The 23942-nt window shown below is 43.0% G+C and overlaps 1 protein-coding gene and 1 pseudogene across 4 annotated transcripts in view; one reads left to right on the top strand and one right to left on the bottom strand.

The window, feature by feature from the left end:
- The window catches only part of LOC126353877 (phospholipid phosphatase 1-like), a 727736-nt gene that overhangs the window by 82773 nt on the left and 621021 nt on the right, over positions 1-23942 (bottom strand). The gene's annotated exons all lie outside the window — the stretch shown is intronic.
- On the top strand, positions 22678-22798 carry LOC126357307 (5S ribosomal RNA; annotated as a pseudogene).

Raw genomic sequence — 23942 nt, forward strand, 5'->3', positions numbered from 1 at the left:
CAGGGAGGTCATCGGTCTCATCGGATTAGAGAAGGAAGTCGGCCGTGCCCTTTCAAAGGAGCCATCCCGGAATTTGCCTGGAGAGATGTAGGGAAATCACGGAAAACCTGAATCAGCTACACATGTTTAACGAACAATTATACAGGGGGAAAACAATGATACGCTTAGATTCGCAGACAACGTGAGACAATTAGCCGAATTCGAACACTGCCTTCAAAAGGCCAATGAAGCACTACATCTACGTGATTACTCGGCTATTCACAATAGAGTGCCTGGCAGAGGGTTCAATGACCCACCTTCAAGCTGTTTTTCTACCGTTCCATTCTCGAACGGCACGCGGGAAAAACGAGCACTTAAATTTTTCTCTGCGAGTCCTGATTTCTCTTATTTTATCGTGATGATCATTTCTCTCTACGTAGGTGGGTGCCAAAAGAATGTTTTCGCAATCGGAGGAGGAAACTGGTGATCGAAATTTAATGAGAAGATCCCGTCGCAACGAAAAACGGCTTTGCGTTAATGATTTCCACCCCAATTCACGTATCATGTCTGTGGCACTATTTCGCGATAGCACAAAACGAACCGCCCTTCTTCGAAATTTTTAACATCATCCATCAGTCCCACCTGATGCGGATCCCACACCGCACAGCAAGACTCCAGAATCGGGCGAACAAGCATGGTATAAGAAGTCTCTTTGGCAGTCTTATTGCACCCTCTAAGTGTTCTGCCAATGAACCGCAGTCTTTGGTTTGCTCTACCCACAACATTATTCATGTGATCGTTCGAATTTAGGTTATTTGTAATTGCAATCCCTAAGTATTTAGTTGAATTTACAGCCTTCAGATTTGTGTGACTCGTCGCATAATCGAAATTTAGATGATTTCTTTTAGTACTCATGTGAATAACTTCACACTTTTCCTTATTCAGGGTCAATTGCCACTTTTCGCACCATACAGATATCTTATCTAAATCATTTTGCAAGTCATTTTGATCATCTGATGACTTTACAAGACGGTAAATGACAGCATCATCCCCAACAATCTAAGACGGCTACTCAGATTGTCTTCTATGTCTTTAATATAGATCAGGAACAATAGAAGGCCTATAACACTTCCTTGGGGAACGCCGGATATTACTTCTGTTTTACTCGATGACTTTCCGTCTGTTACTACGAACTGTGACCTTCCTGACAGGAAATCAGGAATCCAGTCGCACAACTGAGGCGATACTCCGTAGGCACGCAGTTTGGTTAGAAGAAGCTTGTGAGGAACGGTGTCGAAAGCCTTCTGGAAATCTAAAAATATGGAATCATTTTGATTTCCCCTGTCGATAGCATGTATTAGTTCACAAGAACGATATTTTCTGAAACCGTGCTGACTATATAATAGGGCAGGGGCTAGACTCGCCTGGAGGGGAGGCTGTTCGTAAAAGACTGGCCTTCTAATAAAGAGAAAAAGAAGTGAATTGGGAGTCGATGGGGTCACGTTACCCAAGGTCGAGGAGGCCGGCTGACCACTAGCGGCTATCTTAATTGCCGGCGCGTTAACTGAAAGGCGTTGCCGACCGTAAATTTGTGGAGGAGCCTTTGTCGGGATGGGGCCGCCTCAGTCGTAACAAACTTGCCGACCCAACTAGGGGCAGTAAATCCCGCGCTCCAGCCCACAGGGCATTCCCTCACGGCGCTAGGCCAGCAGGCATGCGGCCTGCCCGAATACTAATGCACGCCGCCATGCCGTGCTGTACTCACAGTTCAGAGCACGCTACCAGGACGCCGCCACAGTAGGAAGATTGGTGCCCATTGCAATACAGCTTGTCACAGAGGGCACGCTTAGAAGGCAGTGGACAATTCAAAGTTAAGAACTTCGTAGCAGATAAAAATGTGTACCGGACCGATATTCGAACCCAGAACCTTGTTTGTCTTTCGCGGGCTATGCTATTACTAACTGAGCTATCCAGCCTAACTTCCCAATTTCGCAGAACTGACATAGTTAACGTTTGTAATCTCCTCCCTCCGTCCTAATTTCAGCTGTTGTCCACAATATGCAAAATCTTTTATGAAAAATTTGAGTGAAGCGGAGGTGACACACTTTCTAGCTTACTTAGATTTTCGTGTAGAGTTGGCTCCAGTTCTTCTTGTCTAGGGGTCTGTTTCTTGAAGCTCATATTCTCACATTTTAGGTCCTCATTGTTGAATTAACCTAAATAAATTTGAAGTTTGTTGTTGGAGAACTTTTTTGTTACGTTAATATATTCTGTCACATTTTAGTATAGCATAGACTTGAATTTTCACGTTAACAAAGCCGAAATTACACTGTTCGCCCAAAATACAAAAATACGTCCGATCACACCAGAGGCATGCTTACTACTCTGCTGTAATAACCGTATTCCAGAGGGTTTGCAATTTTTCTTGACAAATGGATTTCTGTTAATTTCGATTCTTTCATAAATGAATATAGAAATAAACATAGCAAACAATACTAGATTTCGTAATTAATAACAGAAATTTTAAGTGCGCGAAATAATACGTAATTTCAATTGATTTCTAAAAAATTATTTTAACAGTGCATTCAGTACGTTGAGTCATAGAATCGAATAAAGGAATTGCTTTTCATAAATTTTAGCTTGAAATATAGCACATCGCGAACAAAATTATATGAAAATTTTCAGGAAAGCAGCTGAAAAAATACTGACCTGTCCAAAATTCGAAAATAATACTAGTATCTACAACTACTATTGAGGAAAAGTAATGCTATAGAACGATGTCCCGTTACACTTAGTAGCCCATGGTTTATGGATGTAGTGCCGTACGGTTTACCTATTCTGTGCAGGATATTGTGGTCGATGCGCAATGACCAGTTTTCGTCCGTAGCGCTGGGCGAGGTCATTCGTTTTTTTCGGAAAGGGAGGCCGACATTACCTTCTTTCGGCCGGTCGGCTTCTCTCTGCATTGACGCAATCGAGACGCACGCCCTGCATTGTTTCTCAAACGACTTGTTTCAGCATATGAAATTCAGCTAACATATTCTGTTTTTCTTTAGAACTGGATACAGATCTCTGTCACCAATCTCGAGTAAATTGGTCTGATGTAGCAAACTCATCTGCGGTCGCACGCGCCAACGATAAAGCCAGAATGAAATATCCACAGCATTACTCATATTTCATAAATAGTTTGAGATCTCGATATGAGATTTTGGCAAATGACAGCAGGCAAAGAGGCAAGTATTTTTCCTTATGGTTATTATGCAAAACATTATCTACCGTGTTATTCTGCTAACTACAAAAGTTTTTGTTGAAAGAATAAAATTTTTAAGGGCCACCGGTAACTGGTTAAACGAGAATTACTTTGCGTTTTGTAACAGCGTAAGTGAATACATATAGTTAGTTTTTTTATCAATGATGTACTGTTTCATTAGCTATTGACCTTACTTTGATTCAGTTCCTTAAACTTAACAAGTCATTTTTTTAGAATTCTCCCACAACTGTGTCTGCACGATATATTAGTGGAGTGACATCGTGTAAATTCGCTGAGTTTTGGCAAAAGGAGCAAATTTTAACATGGCAGAAAGGGAAATGTACGTTTTACTCAAAATTCGCCACTCGTGTCGCTTTTCTGAAATTTGCAAATGGTTAACAAGCCAGGCGAAAATAAATCGCTGCTTTTGTTGTACATTCAGCGGAATTCTTTTTAGACTTAACTGTAGCAGAGGTGACAGGCATTATTGAATGGTCACCATGCAAGTGTGGGCGTGGAGGGGCTCCACTTAATACTTACAAAAAAAATATAAGTGCGACCTTTAGTTTAGAAAGGCAATTCCCCTCCAGCTCTCGGTATTTCCCCTACTGCTCCTGCGGTCAACTCTTACCACTACCGCTCTCCCCTAAGGACGCATCTACCGGCTACATTATTCTGCGCGCACTCTACTACCGTCTCCGTGACGTCACACGAACGGGTTGCCTACTTGCGGGGGCAAGGCTGCGGCGATTGCTTTGTCAGCGCGCGCACACTCTCTCACAACCTGCAGTGGTTGGACAAAAATATGGAAACACTGTACGAAATACATGCTTGAATATAAATGCAGTTGCTAGCCACGCCTGAATTTTGCGCTGTCGTATCCGACCATAAATGGCACCTGTGCAATGTCCTCAATAAGCTGCAAGTGTCAGTCGTTCTGTGTAGTTGTGAGGACGTTATGTCGGAACTAAGTGGATTCGAACGTGAGCGAATTGTTCGTCGTCGCACAGTGGCTGCCTCCGTAACCAAAGGAGTCAAAGTGTTTGATGTTTCAAGACCTACGGTATTGAATGTAAACCGCCAACAGGGATAGCGAAAGAACATTATGCGCTAGGTCACGATGCCGACGGAAGTGTGTGTTGAGTCATCGTGAAATCTGTCTTTCAACAGGATTGTAACGAGAAATGAAGATACAACTGTTGGAAAAGTCACTGAAGAACTTTATGTTGCGCTAAGAGAGCTCCAGAAGATGGTAACTGCAGGGCGAGCTGGAACTCCAGAACCACTCATCATTGATGCAAATTCACGTAAAAAGAGAAACGTGGCGCCGAAGCCATAAAACCTAGACTATGGAGCGATGGAAGAAAGTCATTTGGTCGGATGAGTCTTGTTTCACTATGTTTCCATTTCTGGCCGAATTTACGTTCCAAGAGTGAAACATGGCGGTAGTTTGGCGATGATTCGGGCTCCCGTATCTTGATGTTCCATTGGTCTCACGGTTATTGTGCAAGGTCGCTTTACTGCCAAGGATTATGCATTCGTTTTGGATGATTAGGTTCATCCCATAGAACAAGCTCTATTCTCCAATGGTGATACTATGTTCCAATTAGGGCCGTTGATAAAATACCGATATACTGATATTTTTCCAAAAAGTATTGATATACATCAGCGATATTTTTACCCGATATATTGATATGGGAATATCGAGTGCCGGTATTTTTAATTATATATTTTATTTTTTTCCCAATTTTCGGTAAATGTTTGAAACTGTTCTTTTGAAATTGCAGAAGAACGCAATTGTACTTTGTACTGTATGAAGGAGTCTTACTTCTTTTTGAGCTTTCGTCACGTCCAGTCTTTCTCTTTGGCTGTGTGAAGTCAGTATAGGTGCCACAAAGTGGTAGTCCGATTGTACAGGGGGTGGGGGAAATGCTGACGTAATCGGCGCACGGCGCTACCAACAGAAACTGCAACATTTAACTTCACCACGCAATTTTGACGATACAACTGCTACGTCGTTGACGTTTTGCAGAAATGAAAACACCGGGAAGTCGACGTGAAGGATTCCGGACAAACCCCGTATGTGACAAAACGGACCTAGAGGGCACCTCTTATTGTGTCATTTAAATGCAGTTACCATTGTGTCTGGCCCCGGTAGTTGAGTGGTCACCGTGACAGGCTATCAATCCTAAGGGCCCGGGTTCGATTCCCGGCTGGGTCGGAGATTTTCTCCGCTCAGGGGGGGTTGTGCTGTCTAAATCATCATCATTTCATCCCCATCGACGTGCAAGTCGCCGAAGTGGCGTCAAATCGAAAGCCTCTCCTGCAAAAACCTTACAAGCTTCTCAGTCTGTTCCTGACCACCCTGCACATTACTACCTGAATCGTTCACCCAGTCAGCCGATCACAGGTTCAGTATGGTAGCCATTTGCTTCCAGGGGCAACAAAGATTCTATTTTAAATATTTCATTTGATTACCGACTGACTTAAGAAAATTAAAATTTTATCATTCTACTCAAGTAGTAAAGTTAAAAACTAGGTGTGTCTTGAGTAATAGTAAACTCACTGCTCGTAAATTACCCAAACTACATTCAGACAGTCATTAAGAATGGCCGCACTTAGCGACTTGCAAATAAGTTTACACATAGTGCCAAACCTTTCTGAAAACTTTTTCTCGCTGATACCCCGGCAAAATAATGAAAGGAAAAAGTTTACCACTTACTATATTTTCGCAGTTTCTGCAGGATCAGCCATATCTCTTTAATTTATTACTTCTTTGTTACTAGCTCTATTCGGAACAAATGTTGCTATTACAATTCACATATAGCACTGAATGTATTTGCGAAATTATATTATTGTATGACTTGCAGTTCAGTAGATATAACGTCATGAACATTGAGATGTGAGAAAAAAAACGGATGTTGGAAGACATTTTATGCATGACAGTTCGATGCCTCAAGGAACTGGGGATGGGGACAACACTGGTCGAAAGATATTTGATCAATCGTAACAATCTACGCACGGAAATCCTATGACGAGTAATACGGCGTTGCGGATACCGCGCTAAGACACGTATGAAGCTGTACTGCAACAACTAAAGCCTATACTACAAAATAACCGATTTAATCTATAATGAAGCATGTATGTGGCAGTTGCAGGTGTATGGTTGACGAGATCCAACTCATTTTCCAGCGTAATCTGATTACACAAAGGAATTAATGACATTAGCTGCCAGTGGGTACTGATTTAAATCAATGGGGTAAGTTGAAATTTTGTGCCTGACTGGGATTCGTACCCGGGTCTCCTGCTTAGTAGGCAGATGCGCTGACCACTGTGCCATCCGGACACAATCGTCAGCGCAACTGCACGGAGTAGCATAGCACACCTCCTGTCAGACCCTAACTATCAACTTATCCACATACTACAGATGTAGTGCTCCTTTCCCATTATCATAATTACTCGCGGTATGTCGCCGATTCTCTTAACAGTTAGAGCTTGGTGTACATCTGCACTGAAATGATAAATTGGTCTTCCTCACCTTACATATACCATAGAATAAAGGTGTGAGGAAAACTATTTAGGAAATGTAAGTTTTCTTGAACGGTGTAGATTTAATTGGTCGTCCTGAAAGAAAACAATGCTCAACATCATTGTACTAGGAATATTTCTTCCTTCCTTGCTCCATTTGACAACTCCTTCCATCCTTACCGCAGTTTGGTTCTTTAAAATGCTATACGAAACAGCAACAGAAACATCAAAAACAGGACTAGTGAATGGTTATGTAATTCTCATTAGTCGTAGTAGTAGTAGAAGGTTCAGAAATATTGCATTCCATATTCATATTAATCAAACTCCGCCGTTCGCCGTCATTCGACGTAAAAGCGTGACGGAGGAGGGCTACAGCAATTCGCAACAGTCTGTATCTTTTGTCTTGACGGTCAGCATTCCTTTCGTCGCCGATAAACAACTTCGCAGAACATTTGTTTTGGTCTGAAGACAGCAGACCTTAAACACAAACATTGCTAGTGTTTGTTTGCTGAAATATAAGCAAACTAACGTACGTCAGCTCACTTTTTGCACATGCTTCTGAAGAGCAAGTGACGTAACAAATTCAAAGCCAAATACAGGAGACGGTGTACTTGAGTTCAAGTGGCTGAGTTCGAGGCTGCACAAAGACACCGCTGGTCCCTTTTGGTCTTCATACAAAAACTTCGCAAAGCAGCTGTTACAGGATTATACGTACTATTGTGCGTGCTCTGCTGGAGCAAATATTCACCAGAAAAAAAACATGTCACATCTATATTACTAAACGGTTAAAACGATGCGCGCGCGCGCGCGTGTGTGTGTGTGTGTGTGTGTGTGTGTGTGTGTGTGTGTGTGTGTGGCAGCGCAACTCACAGCCCGCAAATTACACTGGTTATTTTTATTCAGTATTTGAGAATGAAAGCACTTAGTGACATCCAGAAAAATTATTTGTGAGATGGATTCTTTAAAGAATCGGTTGGGGGATTCTTTAAAGAATCGGCTTAAGGGATCACTGGTGTATGACTCAACAAACTATCGAAGTTAAGAACCAACACTAACACGAGCTGCAGTGAATGAAAGTGTCTTCGTAAAGGCGTCCGCTCAGAACTGCTATGTTTCATGATCAGGCCTTAGCATCTGCCGGATTGTTTCCATCAAAGCTTAATATCCTGTGGTAGTGGAAGATTTACAAGAAATGTCTAAAAAGTTTGATGTGTGTTACTCAACAAGAAAACAGCAGATACTAAGAAAATACCTTGTTCACCTTCAATTACCAAGTTTCTCCTCCGAATGTGAAAATATCTTTTTGACGCCGACCTACATAGTGAGAAGCGATCATCATAATAAAGTAAGTGAAATCAGAGCTCGCACGGAATGATACAGATGATCGTTTTTTTCCACGCGCTGTTTGATAGTTGAATAACAGAATTATTGTGAAGGTGCTCTGCCACGCACTTAAGTGTGATTTGCAGAGTAGCCATACAGATGCAGATAGTAATTTCTATTGCTCGTATTCACGACACACTTTGTCAAGTGTATAAGCCATTATTTGGGGTTAAGAAAAGGACTGATGTCACACGCATTTGGACGCTTATCGAAATGCGCGTCAGATAACTATGCACGACTTTATTTTCCGTGCAGCTGGTAGCTCCAGGCCTTACCATGCGCCATGATAAATCTGAAATGTAACGTAAGTGTGTCACATGTCTGAAACTTCCTGGCAGATTAAAACTGTGTGCCGGACCGAGACTCGAACTCGGGAGCTTTGCCTTTCGCGGGCAAGTGCTCTACCATCTGAGCTATCCAAGCACGACTCACGCCCCGTCCTCACAGCTTTGCTTCTGCCAGTACCTCGCCTCCTACCTTCCAAACATTAAAGAAGTTCTCCTGCGAACCCTGCAGAACTAGCACTCCTGAAAGAAAGGATATTGCGGAGACATGGCATAGCCACAGACGTGGGGACGTTTCCAGAATGAGATCTTATTCTGTCACATATCTCACTGAACTCTTCGGCATTGTTTTCAGATAGAAAGTCAATCGTATAGCTCAAATCGACAACAAATCTTACGCTTACTCAGATTTTGGCGAGTGGAGGCCATAACGTGGCCCCCGATCCGTCCGACGTCAATCTCTGAGACATACTTTGATTTTTTGCCAGACTCTGCGACGTTTGTTCATTTTCGTTAATTTTATAGATGGTGATGACCAGAACTGGTGTATTACCAAAAGCTTCCTTTTCGTCTCCAAAACGTTTTAACCAGTCTTAAATACATTTTATACTAATGGGTTTTCTTCCATACACTTTTACCGACATAAATTTAATTTCTGATAAAAACCGACAAAGTCAAACATTAATTTTACGTTTATGCCTTACTTGATTGCGATATGATACGAGTCTTCAACCTCAATGTTTGGCTGGTCGCAATAGACAAATACTCTTCAGCTTGATGTGTTCGATATTTCTCTCTGTGTGTAGGTCAACACAGCCAGGTTATCAGACAAGACAGTTGCTCCTATTACTTAGGTTACAAAATTATGGGGAAATGATGGTAAGGCGCTGCTTTGTTGGATTATAATCAGCTTCTGAATTGAAAGAAGAACATAACTTTGATTCATACATCTTATTGCTGGGGGCATGTGTTATTAGTCACATCCTAGATCGAGAATGATATGCGATGCATATCATGTTGTCATATCTGTGACTCTTTCAGCACAATGCTCCAATATGTGCGCAGATACTTCAGTAGCGAAGTTCGTATGTACCTATTCTTGTAACTTAAGACAAGAGAGAATTTTTCGAAAAATGTAACTTGTCTTGAACAGGGATTCTATTGGAGGTATACCAGCGTTTAATGTAAACTGAGGCGCTCACAGTTCATGTTCATCTCCATACCATATTAGAGCTTTACGAAAGGCTAAAAATGGGAATGATGGCATCGGGCGTCGCGATTTTCATCAATTGACGTTCACTCACTTGCTATCACTATACTATCTTGGCGGAATGATCAGTACTGCCCAGACCGTTTAAGTGTTTTCAGTGCGTAAATTTTTTGTCGCCTGCCCTCGTTAAGAGCGCTGTGCAGGGTTAGTCTGTTGGTGGAGCTAGACCTCTAGGCCTATTTCTCCGACAAGCTAGCTTCCCTGAGCCAAAATACACCCTGTTTCAGAGCGCGGGAGACTCGTCTTCCAATCGCTTCAGTCTCCTACATTACAGACAGTGTTCTGCCCAGGGGTTATCCGCCATTCGCCTTCGAGTAGATTTGCTGCCTGACCCGGCAGTCGAATTTTTCGGCGTTTTTGTGTCCTAATGGCAAGAAGGGAAATGTAGATTGCAGGAAAAATTTAATATATTTAATGTGGATGAAGAAATAGTGTAGTATAAGAACAAATGGAAAGAGCATGCAAGAAAACTGCAACAAACTTGAACACCAGACTCACTTCTGAAGTATAAACCAAAACCGATATTAAGACCGTTCGGTCAGCTGACGAAAAGATGCCCGTGACAAAAATGACCAACGTGAAGTTTCATGTGCTAAAGTAAAAAACTTCCTTCTGCACAGAATACCAACAAGAAAACACGATAATACCAGAACCCAAAAATGATCCGAAAAACGTACTAAATTTTGTGATGCTAGTCTTCCACGTGTGTCGATAATTGAGATGCACGGCAAACGATACCGCAACTCATAGTACTTCAGAATCTCCCGAAAATCACTAGCAGTGAACCATGGATTTCAGTCGAAACAATCCAGCAGATAATATCTCATACACAAATGCACGTTTTCACTCAATTCCGAGGTGAAGTTTTTTGCTTACATTTATTCCAAATTCAGCGATTCGCCTTTCAGTGGCAACAATTTTGTAATATGTGTTAAAAAGTTTCGTCATTTCGTAGCATCACTATTTGTCATAGTTACAAGGTATCAGATTATTGTATTCCTTACAATTTCTGTTTCTTTCAAATTTTACACTACGTTGTGAAGTGTGTGTTACAAGAGATACCTGAAGGACAGCATACAACTACAACATTTATAACAAGGACAAAACTGGAGTTGCATAGCATTGACTTCTGTTATACTCTCAACTTCATGTTTTCTGTAGTTTTTCCGTTGAAAGATTTCATTCTCAGTCAGAATATTGGCCAACGTAAAGCTGGTCTACATAGTTTCAGTCTCAATCTGCCGAGCTACGGACAGCTGGAGATCATCGACTGCTCCATATGGAGCATCGTTAATAGCAGAGGTAACACTGCTATTACGTTTCTGAAACGGGCACACAATCGCTTCTTCCGTTACATACGGATCACATATGAGAGACAGGTGGTTCAAATTTTATAAGTGAAAGAAATTCAGCAATGTGTGCGGGGTTTTTCGCTTTCTAATTAGCTCATGACACTTCTCCTAGCTTCTTCGTAAGTGAAAATGTATGCCCCTCTAAGAGGTGTTGGGTGAAGCGAAGATGACAACTTGATACTGTAATGACCAGCTGTGTTATCCAGTGACATCATCCATCGCGGTTCGATAGCACAATTTCACATTTAAGAATGTAAAGGATACAACTTAATATTTTATTGATACATAAGGACATCACACACATCCATGACCGAGGCAGGATTCGAACCTGTGACCGTAGCGGTCAGGCGGTTCCAGACTGTAGCGCCTAGAACCGCTCGGCTACCCCTGCCGGCCGTTAGCAGCAAATTCTATTTGCATATCCCGGTTTATCAATCAATTTAATGTTCACACAAATGTTCTTATGCTAATTGACTCAAACAATTTCTCTTTGGTTTTTCGCTCATAAGAAAGTGTCATTTACTTCTGAGTTTCTTGCATGCTTTTAAAAGATGTGGCCACATTAATGAAGTAAAACAAAATTGTCGCACGAATATGACGATGCAAGGCTTTGAAATATGTCATCTAAATAATTGTTTACTTAGCTGTTTTGTAAATTATGTTCTCATTAGATAGGTGCCGGTATGTAAGTTTTTATTTCTTAAAATTTCCTATAGTAATGCGTCATTTATATTTGCCATATATAATTTTTTGGGACTTGATTCTGTTTTGGTTTTCTCAGCTTGGATCTTTCCTCTGCATTAAGTTGCAAGGAGTAAGGGCAACTCATTTATCGTTGTAAGTATATTATTCCCTTTGAGCAATAGCATCGCGAGCTGCAGGAAGAAGTAGAATTCCATCTCTGGACGAAACAATAGCTTTTGTGCGCATATCGTTCGAGCGCAGTCGGCCGTCGAATTCGTAGCAGTTGTGAGCGGATGTTACAATGTGTATATGACAGATATTATTCTTGCTGTTACATAAATGAGAACAAATTTCATGATTAAGGAGTAGGATAGTTAATACAGCATCAGGGCGACTGTGCCACAAGTTTATTTACACGTTATGCCATAATAATTGAGCAGATCTTTCATTTATACAAAACAGATATATTCGATTGCCTGTTGTAAATTCTAATCTGATTAATGTAATTTGCCTTCACTGTCTGGCTATCTTTAGTTATAATAAATTCCCAGTTTCGAAAGGTGAAGTGCTTGTTGGAAGAGCTTACATGGGTCAATAAATTAAAAACTGTCACACTCAGTTGGAGACAATCTTTGGTTCAACGAAAAAGGTGAATAGAGAACAATGTAAGAAGTAAATAATCCTAATGAACATAGGTCCGGAAATCAATGGTTTCCCTGATATGACGTATTACGACATGAAAGATGGAAGGAGATACATCAGACTGAAGGAAGAAGCTGAATACAGGGAACAGTGGAATCAAAAATTTTCCGTACGAAGACATGGGCCTGCCACCAAGCAGGATATGACATAATAATAATAATAATAATAATAATAATAATAATAATAATAATAATAATACAGTAGTACTGCATAGGCTCTTTTCCCCCTTCTAACAGCCGTGTACCGCAAGTCTCTAGAGGAACGGAAGGTTCCAAATCATTGGAGAAGAGCACAGGTAGTCCCAGTCTTCAAGAAGGGTCGTGGAGCAGATGTGCAAAACTATAGACCTGTATCTCTGACGTAGAATTTTAGAACATGTTTTTTGCTCGCGTATCATGTCGTTTTTGGAAACCCAGAATCTGCTCGGTAGGAATCAACATGGATTCCGGAAACAGCGATCGTGTGAGACCCAACTCGCTTTATTTGTGCATGAGACCCAGAAAATATTAGATACAGGCTCCCAGGTAGATGCTATTTTTCTTGACTTCCGGAAGGCGTTCGATACAGTTCCGCACTGTCGCCTGATAAACAAAGTAAGAGCCTACGGAATATCAGACCAGCTGTGTGGCTGGATTGAAGAGTTTTTAGCAAACAGAACACAGCATTTTGTTATCAATGGAGAGACGTCTACAGACGTTAAAGTAACCTCTGGTGTGCCACAGGGGAATGTTATGGGACCATTGCTATTCACAATATATATAAATGACCTAGTAGATAGTGTCGGAAGTTCCGTGCGGCTTTTCGCGGATGATGCTGTAGTATACAGAGAAGTTGCAGCATTAGAAAATTGTAGCGAAATGCAGGAAGGTGTGCAGCGGATAGGCACTTGGTGCAGGGAGTGGCAACTGACCCTTAACATAGACAAATGTAATGTATTGCAAATGCATAGAAAGAAGGATCCTTTATTGAATGATTATATGACAGAGGAATAAACACTGGTAGCAGTTACTTCTGTAAAATATCTGGGAGTATGTGTGCGGAACGATTTGAAGTGGAATGATCATATAAAATTAATTGTTGGTAAGGCGGGTACCAGGCTGAGATTCATTGGGAGAGTCCTTAGAAAATGTAGTCCATCAACAAAGGAGATGGCTTAAAAAACACTCGTTCGACCTATACTTGAGTATTGCTCATCAGTATGTGATCCGTACCAGATCGGGTTGACGGGGGTGATAGAGAAGATCCAAAGAAGAGCCGCACGTTTCGTCACAGGGTTATTTGGTAACCGTGATAGCGTTACGGAGACGTGTAGAAAACTCAAGTGGCAGACTCTGCAAGAGGGGCGCTCTGCATCGCGGTGTAGCTTGCTCGCCAGGTTTCGAGAGGGTGTGTTTCTGGATGAGGTATCGAATATGTCGCTTCCCCTACTTATACCTCCCGAGGAGATCAAGACTGTAAAATTAGAGAGATTCGAGGGCGCACGGAGGCCTACAGACAGTCGTTCTTCCCGCGAACCATACGCGACTGGAACAGGAAAGGGAGGTAATGACAATGGCACGTAAAGTGCCCTCCGCCACACACCATTGGGTAGCTTGCGGAGTATAAACGTAGATGTAGAATACCGAAACAGTTGGCAAGAGGTTCTCCAAGAATCCAAACTGCAGATTTGCACCTGATGACAAAAACTTCACAAATGTTCTACATGGCCACCATTCATGAGGGAGTAATCTTGAGCACGTCTCCTCACTGATGCTGGCACACGTTCGAAAATCCCAGGAGGGTTCCGAATAGATTGAAATCCAGCCGCCATGCTTTCCAGGAGTTCACCGACACCATCAACAGGACTGGAATACACCGAAGCTTTTAAATATCCCTACACAAAGAAATCAAATGGGTCGAAACCGGGACACCTGGGAGGCTCTGGAACTGACGAGACACGACCGATATACTTTTTGTTGAAACGCTGTTCGCCAGTCAGAAATGACGATAAAATCAAACGAAAGCAATTTATCACTGTGTAATTTACACCTCACTTGCGGTCTTTTGAAATAAACGTAGCCTTCAATGTCAATGGTGTCTTAACATTGGCATGACTGCACTCATACACACGTCGTATCAGAGAAACCATTGGTTTCCGGACAACGTTTGGGATTATTTGCTTGTTTAATTGTCCTCTATTTGCCCGCTTTGTTTCTACCTATAATGGTCAAACACCTTGTACACATCGGAAGGAGTAGATGTAACACTGATCTCTTTCCGCTTTTTACAGTTATCGGCCTCCCGATCAACTTGTTAACATTTCGTCGGCGTACAGTACGAATTGTCACGAATGTGCGATGTCGCCCGCGAATAAGTCGGAGCTATTTGCAAGTTAGGCACGACAGTCTGCACGCCAGCCTACGGGACGCGACTATATTTGACCGGCGCTGCGAAACGCGCAGAGCGGGTGAAGGGGTTGCATTGTTGCACCGTGGGAAACGGACAGTGCTTGACGTGATTTGGTAACGCAGCGGGGACAGCGCGGCACGCATGACGTGTCCCATTTTTGTATCTGCGCTGTACTGTATTTATAGTAACGAGCTTACCGCTGGCTGGGGGAGGTGGCATTGTGGTGGCCACAGCTGCCGCCGTGGGGCATCGGGCCGTCAGCAGCTCCCTACGAGGGCCCGGCGAACACATTGTAGGCCTCAGCACGCACGCACCCCTCTCCCCCTCCCCTCCACCACGTCATCCCCCTCCTAACCCCCTCGCTGCGCTGCAGCCGAAGGACGTGCCACTCGATAAAACAGGACACGATCTCTCTGTCGGTGAAAAGAAAAAGATACCCCGACATGGGGGAAACAATGGAGCACACCCCCTCAGCGGTTCCGTATTTATGTGCCTCGATTTGGAAAAACAATGGCGCGTTTTTAGGAGATGCCAGGCGTTGCTCGCTTCCTCTTGGAGTGTCCTTAGCGACTCCGCACGACGCGGGACGACAGGTTGTACTGTACGTTTGAATGTATTTTCGAGCTCGCTCCTAGTTCTAATGGCTAGCTGACACCAAAGTAACAGGTTCTGTTACCGGTGGCATACTCCAATTTTTCTGGCGAAGAAACGTCCGGAAGTGTGTCCACCAAATCTGTTGAGTCTAAATGAAGTTGTTAGAATAAATAAGTAGTGAAGTATGCACACAAACTGCGGAATTAACGTAGAATGCAAAGGCTTGCACCCGGCTCGAAGCCACAAGATGTTTGGCTTCTTTCTTTGTTTCTAACTAATTTATTCCTTATAGAGCTCCAGAAAATTGAAGTTCTCGTCTTAACAGCACCACCAGATATCAGACTAAAAAAAAAAGACAGCCTTTTGACTGCTTTGACGCAACTCACCACAAATTCCTCTTGTGTGCCAACCTTTTCATTTCAGAATAGCAATTGCAACCTACTTCCTAAATTATTTGCTGGATGTATTCGAATGTGTGTCTTCTTCTACAGTGTTTATCCTCTACAGTTCCATCTAGCAACATTTAATTTATTCCCTGATGTTAAAGAGTGGGATTAAAGTGCAAGGTGAAAGGATATAAATGATAAGATTCCCTGATGACATTTCTATCCCCAGTGAAAGTGAAAAAGAATTACAGTCTAATGAGTACAGAGTATGGATTGACAGTAAATCGAAGAAAGACGAAAGTAATCAGATGCAGCAGAAAAGAGAACAGCGAAAAATGCAACGTCAGAATAGGTGATCACTAAGTAACCCACGAAGGCCGGAGCAAGGAGGAAATCAAAAGCGGACTAGACGAAAAGGGCATTCCTGGCCAAGAGAAGTCCACTAGTATTAAATATAGACCTTAATCTGAGGAAGAAATTTCTGAGAATGTTATTTTGGAAGACAGATGCTCTACCACCCTGTCCCTTCTTCCTCCTTTCCTCACCGATTCTACAGAGAACCTCACCATTCATTACCATATCGGTCCACCTAATTTTCAACATTCTTCTGTAACACCATATCTCAACTGCTTCGGTTCTTTTCTGTTTCGATTATCCCACAGTCCATATTTCACTGCCAAGTAATGCTGACTTCCAAAATTAAATTATCAGAAATTTTTTCCTCAAATTAAGACCTGTGTTTGATTGTAGTACACTTACCTTGGCCAGGAATGCCTCTTTTGTCAGCGCTAGTCTTTTCTTGATGTCCTCTTTGCTCTTTCCATAATGGATTATTATGCTCCTTAGGGAGCAGAATTCCTAACTATTTCGGCTTCATGATCACCGATTCTGATTTTAAATTCCTCGCTGTTCTTACTCCTGCTACTTCTGATTACTTTCGTCTTTCTTCGATTTACTCTCAATCCCTATTCTGTACTCATTAGACTCTTCAGTCCATGCAACACTTCCTTTAATTCCTTTTCACTTTCACTGAAATAGCAATGTTATCAGCTAATCTTATCATTTACATCCCACTCTGTAACCTTCCATTTATTTTCGTCTTTGCTTCTCCGCTATACAGACTGATACACGTGTAGATAGCTATCAGCCAAATCCGAAAGGAGAACAGTAAACACAGATAATAGGCACAAACTCCATGAGCATGAACCTATTGCTCAACGTCTTCGCTGAGGAAAATTCTCCCCTAGTGAACACAAACGCAGAAGAGAGGCTGCAACGCTGGCAGGACAGAACTGAAAGTGGTCGAATACCACCGAAAGATGAGCTGCTCTCTTGAAAGCAGCCTCATCACTTAGAGGACTTCGTTTGAGAATTGGCCGAAGTAAACCTGCCTTTCTTAAACAGGGACTCCTGCCATTCTAAAATAGGGACTTTGCGATAACCTAGTTGCGTTCTTTGCGTGTGGTGCTAAGCAGACGATGTGCCACTTCGTCGCTACACTTCATCTAAATGCCATACAGTGGTTGTCACAGACACGCTAAGAAGTAGTAGCTCCCGTCGATACAAAAATGTATACGCTTTCCAAGTTTCAAATAGCAGTAAATTTGCTATCCCGGCCTTCGTTACTATCGCTTTGAGGAAGCCGCGGAAAGACCATTCTGAGAATCTAGCGCCACATAGGTTGTTCGTTTGTCTTTGAATAAATCCTCAGGCCATCGTTTGCACGATCACCACTGCCATCACCAAGCAGAGCGGACGGCTGTGGCGTTCCGGTGGTAATAAGCATGAGCAGAGGCCTCTGGACTGAGTAATCAGTACAAACTTGCCAGCCCTTTACACCTCAGAGTTCTGAAATGAAATAAACGTATAGGATTGTTGGCTCCCATCTCAGGTTGTTACGGCCGCGTAGTGCATGTCTCTTTATTTGACGCCATTTTGGAGATTTTGATGTCGATGACGATGATGGCAACAACACCCAGTCCTCGAGCGGATAAAATCTCCGATCTGGCCGGGAATCGAACCCAGACCCCCTGAATGGCAGTCAGGCGCGCTGACCACACAGCTACGGAGGCGAACGTCCTGTTTTCTACGAAGCCTTGGGTGAAACAAATTTCTTCCTCCAAAGCGGCATGCAAATGTGCAAGCCTGCAGAGACACGAAGCCAACTCCACCCAGCCGGTTCGACTTACGCGTAGGCTGCGTAGTTCATTGCGCCAGCGCAGGAGTGGCGAGGGCATTGCCATCCGGTCCAGGCCGGACGTCACATCCGCTCAGATGTCACTTTCCTTATCTGTCGCCGGTTGATTGCTGACGTTTCATCTGCACCGTGCTGAACAGGCTGCGGAGACAGGTCCTCTCGCGACATTTGTTCGCCGAGGCACTTCCCACTTCGCTGTATTTGCTTCTAATCGGTCACGTCTCGACGGCCGACTCGCAAGTGTCACGAACCAATTTACCTGAGAACGTAGTCTTTCATGAAGGCACTGTTGCATAAAACATTCACGGACTTCTTGCAACCTCAGTTCAGGGGAAAATCTCAAGTTTTCGACGATTACCTCCATCGCAGGAGCAACTGGCTGTCAAAACTGTTGCTGTGGTAACCTCATATAGCCCATAGATGGCTTATGATTGGTCGGTAATTACGTAACGTTGTCGCAGATTGTGTGGTTCAAATGGCTCTAAGCACTAAGGGACTTAAGATCTTATGTCAACAGTCCCCTAGAACTTAGAACTAATTAAACCTAACTAACCTAAGGACAACACACACATCCATGCTCGAGGCAGGATTCGAACCTGCGACCGTAGCGGTCGCGCGGTTCCAGACTGAAGCGCCTAGAACCGCTCGTCCACAGCGGCTGGCGCAGATTGTGTGTCAAATCAAAAGTTTTGTCCCAAGTTCCCACATACTGGGATTCCATAGTTAAAAAGGCTGTAGAAATGAGAATGTGCGACAGGAACTTCAATCGTGATAGCGAATATAGCCTGGAAGCGAGCTCTCGATGCAGGGAAGAGACAGACATTCGTAGCAATGTTTACGCTACTACAGAAGTGGTGGCGCCATCATTACAGACGTTGACAGCATTACGTAATTACCGACCAATCATAAGCCATCTATGACTATGTGAGGCCACCACAACAGCAGTTTTGACAGTCAGTTGCTCATGACAAAGGCGATGTAGTCAATCGTCAAAGGCTTCAGTTTTTACACTGTAATGACGCGGCGAAAAGTCCAAGAATGTTTCGTACACCACTTTACCTCATTTCACTTTACTGTACTCTAACTTGAAACGAGCTTATGTACGGTATAATGTAACAGCAGAAGTAAATAATATGCGTATCGAACATTTAGAGATGGTTCCGGGAACATTACGATTTTTCGCAGAGGCTGCCTTTTCAGCAAGAGACGAAATCCATGAGAAGATCGTCTCCATGGCCTATTAATTAGTATTATTAGACAGTAACGCGGAGGTCCCAGGTTAAATTCCTGACAGCTAGCTCTAATTTTTCTATGGACCATATAGCCTTCTGACGCCAAGTAGGAAAATGATTGAATGAATAAGAACCGGAATTGAGACACCAGCAGGTTATGGGGACGTAAATCTAAAGGCTTGCAACCGACTTTATGTACCCGAAGAGACACTAACTAATTTCAGGATCTGACAAGAAGCCATCTGAAAACATTTTAAGGGTGACTTAAGATAGGTCGTGCTCGGAAAGGACTTACGAAAAAATTCGATACGTTGCGCCATTTCCGAATTAATTAATTAGCGTCGAAGGTAGCCAATCAGGGCGTTGCACGCGCAGATTCAAGCGGCTCGTCAGAGACGGTGTCTCCCAACGTGCTGCTCGTTTGGTTTCCTGAAATCGAACAAGTGAGCGATAAAAAAATTTGACATGGGACGGTAGTAAAAATGGAACCCGAGCCAAAGGCTGGGAAGTCTCGTGTGCTGTCACACATTTTTTGAGAACAACTGGCACTAGCAGCATCAGGCGGGTCGCGTTTGAGCGCGCAACGGCCTGATGGGCTAACTACAGTGCAAATTAGCTCGGAAACGGTACAACGTACCAAATTTTTTGTTAACAATTATTTATCAGCACAATCTATGCTGCAATGCCCATAAGATCTTTCCAGACTGTTTCTGACCGCACTGTATATTGCATGAAAGCTCTATGAGATGTCGTCGTCATTTAGTTCCACTATAATAACACTCCTGTCTTTTCCACACACTACTGTGGTCAAGATAGTGTTACTAGAATACATGTTTAGTACCGTGTGTGAGGACTTATCCTCGTTCCGTATTCCTTGGAAAGAACGATGATATACAGTAAGTTAGTTTCTCCATCATAAACGAGGTGGTACTTTTTTTTCCCCTTAAGGCCGCAGCTGTATCAATAGCGACGCATGTAATGAAGTTAGTACACCAATTGTTTTCCTTTTTCCTCCACGCACAGCACAAAGCCTTTTGAGTATTTGTTTGCTTTCACTTGTGCTGTACGAAATAATTCTTGAATACAATGTCTGTGTGTTATTCTGCTTCTGTATCGCTGCACTCTTATTTTTACTTTCTCGCTTCGTTCCAAAACGCGAAAAACATCAGCATATAATTTCGAAAACATTACGTTGCTCTCGTACATTTCTCAGCGATTGTATGCAATATTAGAATTATATTAGAACAAATAAGCCCTCGGTCACAAATATTAAGTCAAAACTGACCAGGTTTCGACGCTGCTATGAGCGTTGTCTTCAGAATTAAATTAACTTTTCTAAAACATGTTAGGTATATAATACATTAATAAAATTAAAATTTGTACTGACTGGAAAGAGATGCAGTACTTACAAGTCACATTTTAAAAAAAAATCTAAGCCGGAAAGGCGATGCCATCAATAGTTGTAAATAAGATGGCGAGCTGCTAAGGGCTGCTCGTACTTGAGTGAACAAGGATTGCAACAAGATTGAGGTGCCCACGTTAGAAAGTGTGGGCAAGTAAACATGGTGTTGCTACGACCGCCATCTAGTAGCCGCAGATACAGCTAGGCCACTGTACATTCAAAATTAGACACATGAAATTGTGATGCAGCTGATTCAGGCATAACGTAAGCTCTATTAATAGTGGGATGAAGTTACATATTTATCTGCTTTAAACAGAGATACATTTTGTAACGTAAAAAACTTCAGTCATGACATACAAGAAAACAGCAAAGATGTTACAGGAAAACAACATTTCGGTAAACTGCATGAGGAAATCTGTATCAAAGATCAAGCAATGGCTTTATACAATCTAAAAAGTTTTTATTTCGTAGCTGCAGCTGTTCGTTGAGAAGGAGGCCATCATGACGAGAGAGATGTTTGCAAATCTCCAATTCCTCTAAAACATGCAACCTATGCCCCTTCTTTTCGGTATGCAGAATATTGCTATCGCCTATGGCTTTAGCACGTGTCGAGTAATTAAGAGATGATCGGCAAAGGATGAATTTAGGGGACTGGTGCCGTTCTTTCTCAAAAGATGTTCTTTGTATCTGATGGTGGAAGCACGTCCAGTTTGCCCTATACAGAGTGTTACAAAAAGATACGGCCGAACTTTCAGGAAACATTCCTCACACACGAATAAAGAAAAGATATTGTGTGGACATGTGTCCGGAAACGCTTACTTTCCATGTTAGAGCTCATTTTAGTTCCGTCAGTGTGTACTGTACTTCCTCGATTCACCGCCATGATTTCATACGGGATGCTCTACCTGTGTTGCTAGAACATGTGCCTTTACAAGTACGACACAACATGTGGTTCATGCACGATGGAGCTCCTACACATTTCAGTCCGTACGATTCTGAACAACAGATTCGGTGACCGATGGATTGGTAGAGGCGGACCAATTCCATGGCATCCACGCTCTCCTGACCTCAACCCTCTTGACTTTCATTTATGGGGGCATTTGAAAGCTCTTGTCTACGCAGCCCCGGTACCAAATGTAGAGACTCTTCGTGCTCGTATTGTGGACGGCTGTGATACAATAGGCCATTCTTCAGGGCTGCATCAGCGCATCTGGGATTCCTTGCGACGGAGGGTGGATGCATGTATCCTCGCTAACAGAGGACATTTTGAACATTTCCTGTAAGAAAGTGACTGAAGTCACGCTGATACGTTCTGTTGCTGTGTGTTTCCCTTCCATGATTAATGTGATTTGAAGAGAAGTAATAAAATGAGCTCCAACATGGAAAGTAAGCGTTTCCGGACACATGTATACATAACACAATTTTTTTTCTTTGTGTGTGAGGGATGTTTCCCTAAAGTTTGGCCGCACCTTTTTGTAACAGGAGGAACAGGTATCATAGATATAAACGGCAGAACTTTCTGTTGGGGAGCGAATGGATTTGAAATAATGAATGAAGTTTCTCTTCAGATTATTATTAGTCGTCCGGCGGATGATCTCTTGGGGTGGAAAGGATGTGGAAGGAGACGCGGGAAGTGCGTTTGAAGCCAAGAAGCGAGTGGCCGGGTAACCGAGATCCAGACAGACAGCGTGGTGTGAGGACACGCGTGCTGCCGCCTGCGTAGCGGCGCGGCCGGAGGTGTGCGCGCACGGCCACACCTCGCTTCCGGTCACAAGCGGTCGTCGCTAGGCGTCGCGCCATCCACAGTTCGCACTACGTCTCCATTATTCTCTCAACTACTCTTAACTATTCTGGAAGCAAATATTTCTTTGCATTCACTGTCTGCTTATTCTCGTCGATGAAACTTGTGGCTTGGAGTTTTGCAATGTTATTTTCACCTTATTCGCCAACTGGATCACTACCAACTCCAGATGGTCATATTTCTGTGAGTTTCACTTCTGTCCATTAATTCGTACTCTCCCTATGTTCCCTTCTGTCCGTGTTGTTCCTTCCGACCAAGCCGCAGTGGTAGCACCGGTTCCCGTCAGATCACCGAAGTTAAGCGCTGCCGGACTGGGCTAGCACTTGGATGGGTGACCATCCGGTCTGCCGAGCGCTGTTGGTAAGCGGGGTACACTCAACCCTTGTGAGGCAAACTGAGGAACTACCTGTTTAAGAAGTAGCGTCTCCGGTCTCGTAAATTGACATACGGCCGGGAGAGCAGTGTGCTGACCACATGCCCCTCTATATCCGCATTCAGTGACGCCTGTGGGCTGAGGATGACACGGCGGACGGTTGGTACCGTTGGACTTCCAAGGCGTGTTCGGACGGACTTGGGTTTTTAGATTATGTTGTTTCTTATTTCTTAATTTCTGTTTTTAAAGCCTTCTAAATTTAATATTTAATTCTTCCGATTCTTTTATATTGTTCTCTTTCAAGTTCTTTTCTTACTTCTCCAGTCCAACCTTCCGTTGAGTCCAGATATACAGTGATGTTTGTTTCGATAGGTTGTTCTCATTCATTGGGCAGGGGTGCCCAAAGACGATTAACTTTCGCATTGCCATTATTTCTGTTACTTTCTGGCCGCTCGGTGTGATCGAGCGGTTCTAGGCACCTCAGTCTGGGCCCGCGCGACCGCCACGGTCGCAGGTTCGAATCCTGCCTCGGGCATGGATCTGTGTGATGTCCTTACGTTAGTTAGGTTTAAGTAGTTCTGCGTTCTCGGGGACTGATGACCTCAGATGTTACGTCCCATAGTGCTCAGAGCCATTTGAACCATTTTGTTACTTTCTGTATATTTTAGCAGCATTTCTCACCTCCAACCACCTGTAGCTTATATTACATCCATTATTTTTGTAAAAATCTGTCTATCAAGTGTTTCTATGCTGTCCTTCGTAACTTTTTTCTTAAGTATCCTTTGGGCATCATGCATTTACTCATAGATCAACAAGGAGTCAAAATCCTATATATTCAGGGAGTTACATTTTATTGTATATGTATATGATACAGCACACGAAATCTAAGCCTATCCAGATTATGACATATTCTTATGAATCTGCTATATTTTCAGTGTATACACAAGAATGACACTTCAAAACCTACACAAATTACCGAACGGGACTCTTAAACCGCGAAACGCGACATCTTGGTGACGGAGGCAAGCAAAGCGCCAAGTTCTCTGTGTCTTTCATACAATGTTCCTAAGTAAGAATGGCACTAACTCGTCACAGAGCGTAATAATGACAACTTATATTCTTTGTCTACTTCTTCTT

The sequence above is a fragment of the Schistocerca gregaria genome, chromosome 3 (assembly GCF_023897955.1).
Source record: "Schistocerca gregaria isolate iqSchGreg1 chromosome 3, iqSchGreg1.2, whole genome shotgun sequence".
NCBI classification, from domain to species: Eukaryota; Metazoa; Arthropoda; class Insecta; order Orthoptera; family Acrididae; genus Schistocerca; species Schistocerca gregaria.